Raw genomic sequence first — 12,808 nt, forward strand, 5'->3', positions numbered from 1 at the left:
CCCATAAAATACCCAACGTCTTCACAGTTTCATCCGCATCAAATTTCAGGGCAGATTGGGTTCCAAGTTGTTCTTCGTTCAGCCCTTTTAGTAATTCTAATTTGTTTGAAGTCCATTTTCTAATGGGAAATCCTCCCTTTCCCAATAGTTCTGTCAATTCGTCACGCAACCTGTATGCTTCAGGAATGGAATCAGCACCGCCAATAAAGTCGTCCACGTAAAATGATTTGCGCAGTGCATGCTCACCCAGGGGATAAGGTTTTCCTTCGTCTTCCGCAAGCTGCTGAAGGGTGCGCGTGGCTAAAAAGGAAGATGGACCTAGACCATAGGTAACTGTTAAAAGTTCGTATGTTGAAAGTGGTTCAGAATTGCTGAAACGCCATATAATCCGCTGCATAGGTGTATCGTCAGTGTGAATAAGTATCTGGCGATACATTTTCTCTATATCAGCCACTAGAGCTACAGGGTACTTTCGAAAGCGAATTACCAAAGTCAGCAAATCGTCCTGCACGACAGGTCCTACACATAGAGCATCATTCAAAGTATATCCTGATGACGTTTTGGAAGAGCCATCAAATACGACGCGAGTCTTCGTGGTGGTACTTTGTTCTTTAATGACCGGGTGGTGTGGAAGGTATAAACCATTTACGGTTGTATCGATTTCATCGATAAGGCGCATATGACCCAAAGAAAGGTATTCTTTCATGAATTCATCATAACTTTTTTTCAGCATTGGATTATTTGCGAATCTGCGTTCAAGTAACGAAAAACGGCGCAAGGCGGCAGGTTTTGAGTCTCCAATCAGTCCGTCGAAACCTGGACGTTTGGGGTATCGCACAATATATCGCCCGTGCTCGGTTCGAGATACAGTAGATTGATAATGATCTTCGCACGCTCTCTCTTCGTCAGATAGCAGCGATCTGGGACAAAGTTCTTCTGTGCACCAAAAGCGTTCCATACTGTGTTCGAGAGGATCCATTGAAATGGTTACCGTTTTGCAGCACGTAGTATCAGCATTTGAAGGTATGAGATGAGCTCCGCCAGCAACTATCCAGCCAAACACGCTATCGACTAGTACAGGAAGGTGTTGAGGTAATTGTATACGAGTTGCAGAAGGAAAGCACTCAAAGAAGTACTGAGAACCCAAAATCATGTCGATTCCATTAGAGCGGTTAAAACTAGGATCAGCCATAAAAATATCATTTGGAATGTTCCAACCGTCCACTGGAATGGTTTTTGCAGGAAGCTTTGTAATCATTCTTTTAAGGATTAGGAAGGTGACTTCGCGGGAGAAATCTCCTTTTCGGGAGCGGATTTTAGTCGACACTGACTCGGTGGAGTGCTCAGGTTTATCGGCGATTCCTTGTACAAGAATATTAGTGCGCTGACGCTTCAAACGCAATAATTGTGCTAATCGGTCGGATATTAAGTTGGGTTGGGACCCGCTATCCAACAAAGCGCGAGCATAGTGCTCCTTTCCATAGACATCCGTAACGCACAGAATAACAGTTAGCATGAAAACGGTAGGAGATGAATCTTGGACGACAGTATTATGTTGCATATCAGTGAACTGGGTTATAGCTGGAGCACTATTTACCTTTTGATGATCATTGGAATAGGAGACATTTGGTGGCCTAGGGTTACTATAGGTAGCAACATTTAATGGTGTTGCTTGACTGTTTTGTCCAAAATTATTGGAATATCCGGGATGTAGTAGGGAATGGTGTGGCTTTCTGCACACTCGACATGTGTAATTAGAGTTGCAGTCACGCGCAAAATGATCTTTGCGGAAGCAATTTACGCATAATTTTTTCGAATTCACTAAACGAAGCTTTTCAGCAATCGGCATGTTACGGAAGTTAGAACAATTCACCAGCAAATGTCGGTTGTCACAAGCATGGCACTTTGGAGAAGTATTTTCGGTTGCAGAATGAGATGACATCCTGATGGGTATGGAATGTTTACGAAAGACGGAACCATTCATGTGCGATGCGGAAGTGGATGGATTGGCATTGTTATTAACGGATATAGATTCAAGTACTCGAATACGTTTCTCCAAAAAATCAACAAGACAGGTGTAGCTTTGATCCTCAACGGTAGCAGCATGATTTTCCCAAGCCTTGATCGTATCATTATGCAAACGTGTACACAAAAGATGTTCTAACAACGTACTCCAGGCATCAGTTGGTTCGCCAAGCTGCTGCAGGATTTTAATATGACGTTGAAATTCATCCAAGGTAGAATGTAATGCTACGGCTGTCTCTGTTCTCATACGTGGGATATCCATTAGGTCCTGAAGATGTCGTTTTTTCAGTAGGTATTCATTTGAATAGCGACTAATTAGCGATTCCCAAGCAAGAGGATAGTTCGCTGCACTAATTGCAATAGCTTCAATTAGCTGCGCTGCTTCTCCTCTGAGGGCAGCACGGAGATAGTGGAATTTCTGGATCATAGGCAATTCGTCATTGTCGTGGATAAGTGCTAAGAATGTATCGTGGAACGTTAGCCATTGTTTGTAGTCGCCGTCAAATTCGGGAAGTGAAATAGTAGGCCACTTCAGATTAGACAAGGTGGACGAAGCGCGAGAGGGAACGTCTGGAGGGCGGCTGAGTGCAGGAAGAGTTGGAGGAGGCAGTTTAGATCGCAGAATTGCTTTTATTCTAAAAAGCTTTGGTTCATATGTAGCACGAAATTTCAGATTGGTACTCTTACCATCGGTGGATATTTCCAAATCTTCGAGAGTGGATTGAGTTTCTTCGAGGGATGTCCACAGCACGTCCAAGCTTTCCAGGCGAAGCGGCACCTCGAGCTCATCCCGCCCAGCGTCGTATGTTTCGATGAATTTCTCAGCTCGTCCCAGCTGATCTAATAATGTTGTTCTTCGGGTGTTGAGCTGCTCCTTTCTGCGTAGGATATCACTTTCTCCACCGTTTTGATCCATAATCCAATGTCGAGAAATACCTGCCAACAATTAAGACCAGGTAGACCTGGATGCGAGCAAATAATGTGCTTGGAATGGTACTAACCTTACCCAAGGCTTTTTTGTGCCTTGAAATTATTTTTTATAGCAGCAAACAGCAACGATCGACGCCTAGCGCGGCTCGAATGAACGCTCAAAATTTTGATGCGATGATATCGCCGATATTGGGTTTACAGTCACAATTGGTCGATGAGTGCCGCCACCGTTCCACGAATGAACACGATGGCCACTAGGGAAACAAACGATGATGATAAAGCTGACGACTAGTGTTGGCTCCGATATTGATGACAGCGCACTGGATTGTGCTGAGGTACGATGTGATCGTCTTTTAATTGGTAGAAATCTCAGCAACGATGAAGCAATTGATGCATAGGAAAGAAAGAAAAAATCTAAAAGCACCCACAGGTGTGTTTGCGAGATTTGGACAGGTACTTTACCTATTGCCCAATAAAATTAGGCCTTGTATAAATAATTAGCTGGATCGGTTGCGGGAACAAATGAACTAATCTGGAAGATGCACGCTGGCGTGGTTTGATCAGGAAAAATGCAATGGCGTGCTCGGAGGAGTGAACAAAGGTGTCACGAATTACAATGCAGCGTCACAAAATCACGATGGCGCCGGCTTTGGCGTCGGTACGCTATTCAGGCGGGTTGGTAAAGCTGCTAACACACAACTTATACCGGATGATGGATTTAACTGGAACGGTGCAGACCTCGATCCTGGTCACGGCACCAGAAATGTTGGGGCAGGTCGAGGTTCACCGTGGCTGAATATCACAACTCAATGTTCGTTTTAACAAAAACGGATTTATTTGGCACAAAAGTTTATTTTCAGATTTAATCAAAATGATCTTTCTTCGGTGAGTGCTTCACTACCAGTGATCGGTGGCGACAACTGCAATTGGGCTCACACTGGTGAGCGGCTATATCGGGAGCGAGAGAATTATAATTTTAGTGAACTGAGGGTTCGGACAATATTGTCGAATGCAAAATATCTAAATCAAACACACGTTAATCAATTGTTTGCTGAGAATGTTTTTGAAATTGTTAAAAATAAGATAAATATTAGTTGGAAGGTAGCAATCAATGACATTGATTCAGATGGAAGAAATAGTGCTGTAACATATCCTGATTCACAACAAAATGGAAACCAACCAGCCACTCAAAACGACAACTTATGGCTGGACGGCATTTCGAGCTATCAAAATAATTTTGCTACCCAAAACCGCGGCGGGCGGTACCACCTGCAACCTCAAGTCTCAGCCTCTGCGCCAATAAAATCGCCGACAAGAAGAAAAGAATCACAACGGCAATGCGGATGATGTCAAACTTCATTTATGGCCCATTATTCATAATTTCTTTATAGTGCAGTCCCGCCGCGTCGTCGGTCTGGTGGTGGCGGAATGTTCTTCCCCGTGGCGAGCCACAGCCACACTCTATTGGCCCACCGCAGGTGATTAGTGGCTTCAATCTGGCACCTATTGAAGATGGCATTCGTCCCTCATCAGGAGCAAATTCGAAAACGATGGTTGTTATTAGCATTTTTAGTGAGCCACAACACTACGGCATGCATTCGTAAAATGTCCCCACTTTGGCTTACCGGAGATACAGGTTTTCAAACTGGGGCAGTAGGAAAGAGAGTTCATAATCTTTATAGCGGACTTTATCTGACAGTTTGTTTTGAAATGTGAAACAAGCCTAAAATTTTCAATGCTTCCTGTATCCTGCCATAGGCCGTAAATTCTATAATGACGGCTTGCGATTTCATATTGATGCCACCTTAACTAGGTATAATTAAAATTTAGGAAAATAACAGGAAGTGGTGACAAAATTTGAAACGAATAAAAAAATGATTGTTCATTGGAACGAACGACACATATTGTAATCTGTGAATCTAATTAATTTGTGTTCCAAACTTTTACTATAAGCCAAGGTATAAACATCAGCTAAAAGATGTGAAACCAGTCCAGAATTAGTGCTAACAATAAGCAATTGAAAATGGTTTCAATTTAATTGAACAAGAAAAATTTCTAAACAAGAGGCGTACTGCTCAAATTTGAATATGAAACTTTTAAATTATTGAGCTTGGTAATTGCACAGTTTTCATAATTATTTGCCTCTGAGATGAGGCGGGTCAACTCGTAGTAGATTTTTAGACCAGCCGCCGATTGGCCGAATTAGACTGCTTTGCACGGACACTCAGCAGGATTCCGAGACTGTTCTTATTTGAATCGTTCTTATTCGAAATCGCCTCATCCAGGAGGAAGCTGTACCTATTTTCTTGATAGATTTCTAGTATTCTCTCTTAAGCTTTCGAATTCGAGCAGTCTTGATTTCGGGTTAAAAGTGATGAACCCTCCAAATTGTCTGGAGATTGAAAACTTCGACCCATTGAAAACTTTTGGGCAATTGTCAAACAATGAATTCGACGAAGCAGGGGGAAAGTAAACAGTGCTATGGAAATTCGTTAAAAGTGGAAAAAACATGCTGATCCAGTCGCATCTTCAACTGTGCAAGTTATGATGAGTTGTTTTAAGAAAGAAGTTCGAGATTTTATCAGAGCCAGAGCAATGCAATGATGTAATAGTTATTGCGCATGCGAAACTTAAAGCTGAATAACAATATTGCAATCCAGTCATTTATGGGCTTTTTGAGAGACTCCAGTACCGAATTATAGGTTGGGCTCTGATTTTACTTTTATAACCGTACACAGTACACATCAGTACAGTTCAGCCAACCAAATTTGGAAAAGTTATACATGGGACTGTTGTGGAACTAATTATTATTGAATTGAGTATTACTCCATCTTTTATATTTAAAGCGCACTCTTGGTCCATACTCATTGGTGCCATAAAGAGTGCTCTTTAATAATTATCCAATTATTATTGTAATAAAATTACAAATCCTAAAATTCCTAATTAATCAAACAGAAAATCTCTACTTCTGGATAAACAAAATAAGACACGCGAAGTCTAGCTTTAACTCACTCAACTTGCACCACTCACTCACATATGAACGCACGCTCACGGGTAGCAGAGAGTGCACGCGTTCGCCAACACGTCAGGATCACGGTCTGCCCGAAGAAGGGCTGGTTTTGGGTTGTTGAACTTATTTCACGGTAAATTAGCATACATTGTTATTGGCAAATTGATAAGTGCCTCCTTTGGCTCGCTGCGCTTCGGAATGAATTGTACCCGGCGCAAAAAAAAGTAAAATCAATCAGCACGTACAGATGGAGTTCGCAAATTGGATTTTCTTGTTGAAAATTAAGTGAAACGGATGGTGTGCGAGCGTTTTATTTTCGTTGAGGAGGTTTTTCTTTGTCGTAACGTAGCTTGATTATTGACAGATGTGAACCACTGGGCAAGGCAAGAGAGTTTTGTTAGTGGATCTATGTCACATGGTTTAAAATAACTTACATAAAAAAAATAGAGCTAATATACAGATTTCAGGGCTCGGACCTGTCATAAAATGGAAGTCTTAGGGAGTCTATTCTAATTTACCATGGGTCTCGTAAAATCAAATAGATACATCGCATCGACTATAGTTTCACACTTTAAATAGGCAATTATTGGACGACCTTGTAAATTAAACGAAAATGGCAATTCTGGCACCACACACAAACCGCGGGCATCAGCTTTTTGGCGCAGAATAGAACGTCTGGCTTCACAGACTAATTCTAAACGCAAACACACGAATCACACAGAAAGTGCTATACAGTAAATGAACAAAATATGAATATTATTTAGTAACGATGGAGCTGGTTCTCCCGTTTCGTTACAAGTTCTCGAAAGGCAAAATAAATTGGTGAAGGAACCGTGACGATACATTGTGTAAGCATATCTGTACCCGTGCTCCTTGCGGGTACACACCGAAGGAATAAAACCAGTGCTTCAGTTGTTTGTCCTAATAAGATAAGGGATTCTGCAGCGATTAGATCCATGAAATATGAAAATACGTTTTTCCATTTGTTCTTCGCATCAAGCCCTGACTGTCGCAACGTTCAAATTTACGCATGGTTGAATACTGGTCAATTCTCCACCTTAATTGTGTTATGAAGTTTCAATGATTCATGTGAATAAAAAATCAGATATTTCAAGCAAAAATCGATTCACTAGTTTCAAGGCTCACTTGTGGAATGCACAACATAAATAACAGTCTCGAAAGTTGTGCTCCGCCTATGATAGGGTATAATGACGAACTTTCCGATGCTATATAGTAAGTCATTCTTCACGCAGAAAGAATTACGGTTGAAATAACTCACGTACGCTTTTTCACCAGACGCATGATGGAAAACCAGGAAATTCCTTTTCGTAGCATACTTTTCTACCCTCATGCTGACAGTCCGATATCGATAACAGCAAGCGTAGAAAATGATCTTTCAGGTTTTTTCTTGTTTCGTGTAACTCAACACGCACACACAGAAACTGAAAATATTTTCCCCATCGGAAACCAATTTTGGCAGTCCAAGCTTTCGTGATGTGATAGATTTTTTCCCCGATAACTTAGGTACACCCGATAGTATTACTTTAGTTAAGTTTCGTTTTCATCATAAATATGGACTTGGGAAAAATCAAAGGAAAATCTATTTTCCATCTTTCAGTCGAAAGAGTAAGCCTTGAGTGTATAAATGTCTTTAAGATTTGACCTTTCTTTATCGACAAACTTCGCCGCAGGTTATTAGAGTGCAGGACAATTGCGGGGCTAGTGCAACGTTGACTCTATCTAGCAGCACCACCCAGCCGAGATTCGAACATACGACGACTGGCTGGTTAGACCAGCATCGTACCTCGAAACTAACTGGGCGGTTACCATCTTTCAGTAGCATGTTCATATTAGTCGACCATTCAATTTTACAAGATTAGACGAACAGCTGGTTTACAATTCATTACCTTTTAAGCGAAAAATTTGAGAATAATTGGAATGGCTTTCGTGTTTTGATACACCGAATAATTTGGCTGTCTTCAAAAAAATATTTTTCATTACAAAAATTGTTATATGAATAGGTGCGCAACTAATTATCCGCTAGACCAATTTCGTGTTTTAGTCTTGACCTTGAAATGAAGTCAGGCTCCAATGCTGGAAGGTGCATGGGTCGAACCAAGCTATAATCTGAAATTATAACCGGATTCGAAACTTCTCAATTCGGTGGTTCGATTACAATAGATCGAGGAAGAGACATACTTGAGTCTATAAATAACCCAACCAACCCACATGGTGCAGTTTGAAGATACGTCGTGCGCTTAATAAGGGGGTTGTGCAGTCTCCTTTTGTCCAGCGCCTCACTGGTTTAAAGGTACATGAGTACCAGCGAGCCACATGCCTTGGCGTTCCGGTTATAATCTAAGATTATAGTTTGGTTCAACCCATGCACTTTCTAGCATTGGACAAAAGGTAGGAGTTACAACGACTAATTGTTAAGCGTAGCTACTAACACATCTTAGTACACATCTTAGTATCTTATTTGTCGCGATCCGACGGTAATGGCTTCACGAAACTTCACAGTTGGATGCTTTTCGCTAGCAATCGCGAAACTTAGTTTTACTAGGCGTAAAACTAGTAAAGCGATCAATCGCTTGGACCAGAGCGGCCCGCTTTCGTTGCTCCCCATCTATTTCTAGCTTCACGTCACCGATTGTATTCCGCTGCCGCTGCAGCCGATTTGTCTCCACTACAGTTGGTTGCTCCCCCTGCTGGTTTTCTTCCACTGCTAGTAGTTGTTCCCGCTGCTGGTTTGTCTCCGCTGCTGCTGGTTATCTTCTGCTGCTGATTATCCTCTGCTCCTGCTGCTTACTCCTTGACACTATTGTCATAATAAATAACGAGAAATAGAAACATAATATGTAAAAGCTGACATAAACACTCTCCTTAAAGTGGATTTTTTCATGGACCAGCATTTCCTCTCAACTAATGATAAGTTTCGAGATGCCAAAAAGCGCGACAAATTGAAACTGATCTAATAATTATCTGTATTTAGATCCAGTAATCCCGATTACTTCAAGTCAGATATGGGTAGAGTTCAATACAAAATTAAATATGGTATTTATACCATCAAACCCAAAGACGTTCCGCAACACAAGGTGGCCAACAGGCAATACAGCATTGTGGTACTTGTCGATACTAAGCTGGAGAGGATAGAAGACGTCTACTGTGAAAGTGAGAGCGATGGTTGCAAAGCGGCACGAAAGACGTAATGATCTCTTCCGTAGATGTCACGAAGTGGCGGGCCACAACCTTCTCCAGAACCTCGGTCTTATAGTATAGTTGATTTTCCCGTTTTTCTCGATAAACGCCAGTGGAAGCTTCCCACGCTTGGATACGGCCTGCCAAACCATCACCGACGCGGTGCACCGGGACCGCGGGATGTTTATGTGGGACGAGGGGATGCTGGCCAACGTCAGCACCCACAGCCGATCATTTTGGACATTGTGCAGCTGTTGCAAGAAAAAGAGTTTATCATCAGAAAACACGAACTTCTGACCAACGTGCCGCGAAAGTATCAGTTTTGCTCTGTCCAGCGCCTTCTTCGTTGTAGCCTCCGTTACGCCGTGAACCTTGCGTTTCTTGTACGGCTTGCAACCCAGGTCCTTCGCCATGATGGTGTGGGCAGTCTCGATCGACACATCCAGGTCAACAGCGGTTTTCCAGATCAAGCGGTTCATTTTTAGACGAACCCGTTCCCTCACTACCTTGATGGCTGCTGGCGTCCCCGCCGAACGCCGCCGCCTGGATCTAGCATAGTCCTCGGCCGAGCCCGTCTCCGGGTACCGACGGATGGTATTATAGATGAAATTCCGCTTCACCCCGTAAGATTGCAACCGCCGAAATATGACGCCGGGTCGCTCATCTCTCGAAAACAACTTTACTACGACGTTGCAGTATTCCTTCTTTGCGCGCGGTAAACAAATAACAGATGACATCAAGTCGACACCTTGCGTGTCGGTTAGCCTATATATAAGGTTAATGCTGACACCAATACCAATACACAGAATGCACATGATGCACACTTACACAACGATGAAAAGTTGTATTTGAACTTATTGAACACCCTGTAGACGCTCCACTTACGATGTTAGATATTCTCTTCGCCGAGCTCACGGATTGCAAGCCGGTTGTCATTGGAGGCGACTTCAACGCCTGGGCAGTGGGGCAGTCGAGTGGGGTATTAAGTGCACTACCCCTAGGGAGAAAAGTTTAGTGGAAGCTTTGCCCAAGCTGGACGTAAGTCTGGCAAATGTGAGCTCCGTCAGTACCTTTTGCAGGGGGGGAGCGGTCCAACAATGAACCATCGATATCACCTTTTGCAGCTGAACGTTGCTAACCAACATGGACTGGAGAGTGTCCTGTGAGTATACGCATAGCGACCACCAAGCTATACGGTACAAGATTGAACGATGGATGTCACTGTCGCGAGGGTTGAATTTGACCGGGCGGAGATGGAAAGTGAAAGCCTTCTATAAAGACCTATTCGTTGAAGCACTCAATGTAGAGCGTAATCGTTTGAACCTGAGTCACAGAACAGAAGTGGAAGTTCGAACGATTCGGCGATCAAAACTGGTAACAGAGTCTTTTTTGTTTTTTTTTCTTTGGGAAGGTTTACGCATAGAAGCGAATAACAGCAATATAAGCAGAATGCTCGTTGCCAATCGCATAATAGATTTCACATAGACTAATCTCAAATTTTTAGTCTTGACCTTGGAATGAGGTCATACATATATTAATATTTTTTTTTTGAAACGATGGTTCTACAATTGATGAAGGGACGGTAGGGGAAAGAATTGAAAATTTTTGGTGAAGAAGGGGAAGAGCGGAAAGGAAGGGGGGGTATTGGTAGCTATGCTTGACAAGTAGTCATTTTGACTCCTACCTTTTGTCCAATGCTGGAAGGTGCATGAGTCGAACCAAGCTGTAATCTGAGATTACAACCGGATTCGAACTCACAACACCCTCCAGGGCATGTGGTTCGCTGGTACTTGTACCTTTGAACCATAGAGGCGCTGGACAAAAGGAGACCGCAAAATCCACTTCTCAAGCATAGCGACGCGTTTGGTTGGGTTATCGACACATATTGTGCCGCTTCCTGCATCAATTGCAGATTACCACCGAGCGAGAAGTTTTAATCTAACTACTATTTACTTTCAGGACGACGACACTATGCCGGCCCTTACGACTTGCAAGGTACTGCACGTGACGTTGTTCGTCTGTCAGCTTGTGTTAGCCGCGTTTCTCGGCTCAAAGGAGTCAAAATGACTACTTGTCAAGCATAGCTACCAATACCCCCCCCCCTTCCTTTCCGCTCTTCCCCTTCTTCACCAAAAATTTTCAATTCTTTCCCCTACCGTCCCTTCATCAATTGTAGAACCATCGTTTCAAAAAAAAATTATTAATATATGTATGACCTCATTCCAAGGTCAAGACTAAAAATTTGAGATTAGTCTATTACATAGGAACGGGGCCTCCCCTCGAAAACCCGCGCCGAGATACGCGGCTGCGAATTTCCACCTCTAGGAGGGGATATCGAGTGCCATAGAGAGAGCGACCTCAGAGGCATTCGGGACACAATTAGGTCGGACTCTATTAGGAGGTGGCAGGTGGAATGGGACCACGCTGGACACGTCAGGTGGACCCAGAGGCTGATCCAGAACATCTCATCCCGGATCGATAGAAAACTCGGTGAGGTAAATATTTACCTTACTCAATTTTTGTCAGGTCATGGGTTCTATAATAAGAAGTATTTACATACGCGTGGAGCAGGTAGGGTCGTTCTTTTGTCCCTTTTGTACTGTAGCCGAGGAAACTCCGAAGCACGTGATGTTTTATTGTCTGCGTTTGGCGGCGTGAGATGTTTGCGGTCGTTGAAGAAGACACCAACACTGACAACATCGTGCAGAGAATGTGCGCGGAGCAGCACGCGTGGCGAGCCGTCGATAAGACGATGACGGACGTGATGACGGAGCTGCAACGGTAAGAACGGGTGCAACGACAGGGCCTGACATAATTTAGCTTAGGTTAAATAAGTAGTTCCGTGAGGGGTTCAGGAACAGTAGAGCTGGAGAGTTTTTAGTCAGATAAGTTTGCACCTTGCAAATCTTACCCGACACCTAGAAGATTTTCTCAAACCTGCGTAAAAATATAAAAGACCAGTCCATAGTTGTGCACTATGATCAAAAGATTTTGGTACATACTTTATTCTATCACCAAACCAATGCATTTAAAGCCGATAAAACTCAAACTTCCGTCCGTTGGTAATTAACGACTAGACAAGAAAACGTGACAATATTACCTTAGAAAAAGGCCAAAACTATAGGTCGAAACGTCAATAAAACCGTTTTCGATATAAAACTGAGTGCAAAACCGAAAATCCACAATATAAAAAACAAAAAAGTCTAGTTTTGTATAGTTATGTTCAGTCTAGTCTGGTCTAGTCTAGTCTAGTCTAGTTTAGTCACAGATAATATTACAATTCGATTTGTATTCGATAATTGAAACAAAAAATTTACACAAATTATTCTGATCTTAACCATTACCTTAAGAAAAATCAGAGGGGTTGTGCACAAGACACGACCGCATAGGTGACGTAGGACCACGTAAGTCTCTTTGTAGCGATAGTAGGATGTATCCATGTATATAATAATACGATTCTTCATGTATAAAAGCTACATCCGTAACGGTCATCAAAGTAGAAACATTGTATACATTCAATCCTCAACCGATTTTGGAGTTATATCCATGAATTGATTGAATCTATTTTATTAAAATGAAACCAAGTTAGTAACTAAACCAAACAGTAAATAAATTTGTATGATATGTTTCTACGTTGAATAGTGC

The sequence above is a fragment of the Sabethes cyaneus genome, chromosome 2 (assembly GCF_943734655.1).
Source record: "Sabethes cyaneus chromosome 2, idSabCyanKW18_F2, whole genome shotgun sequence".
Lineage (NCBI taxonomy): Eukaryota > Metazoa > Arthropoda > Insecta > Diptera > Culicidae > Sabethes > Sabethes cyaneus.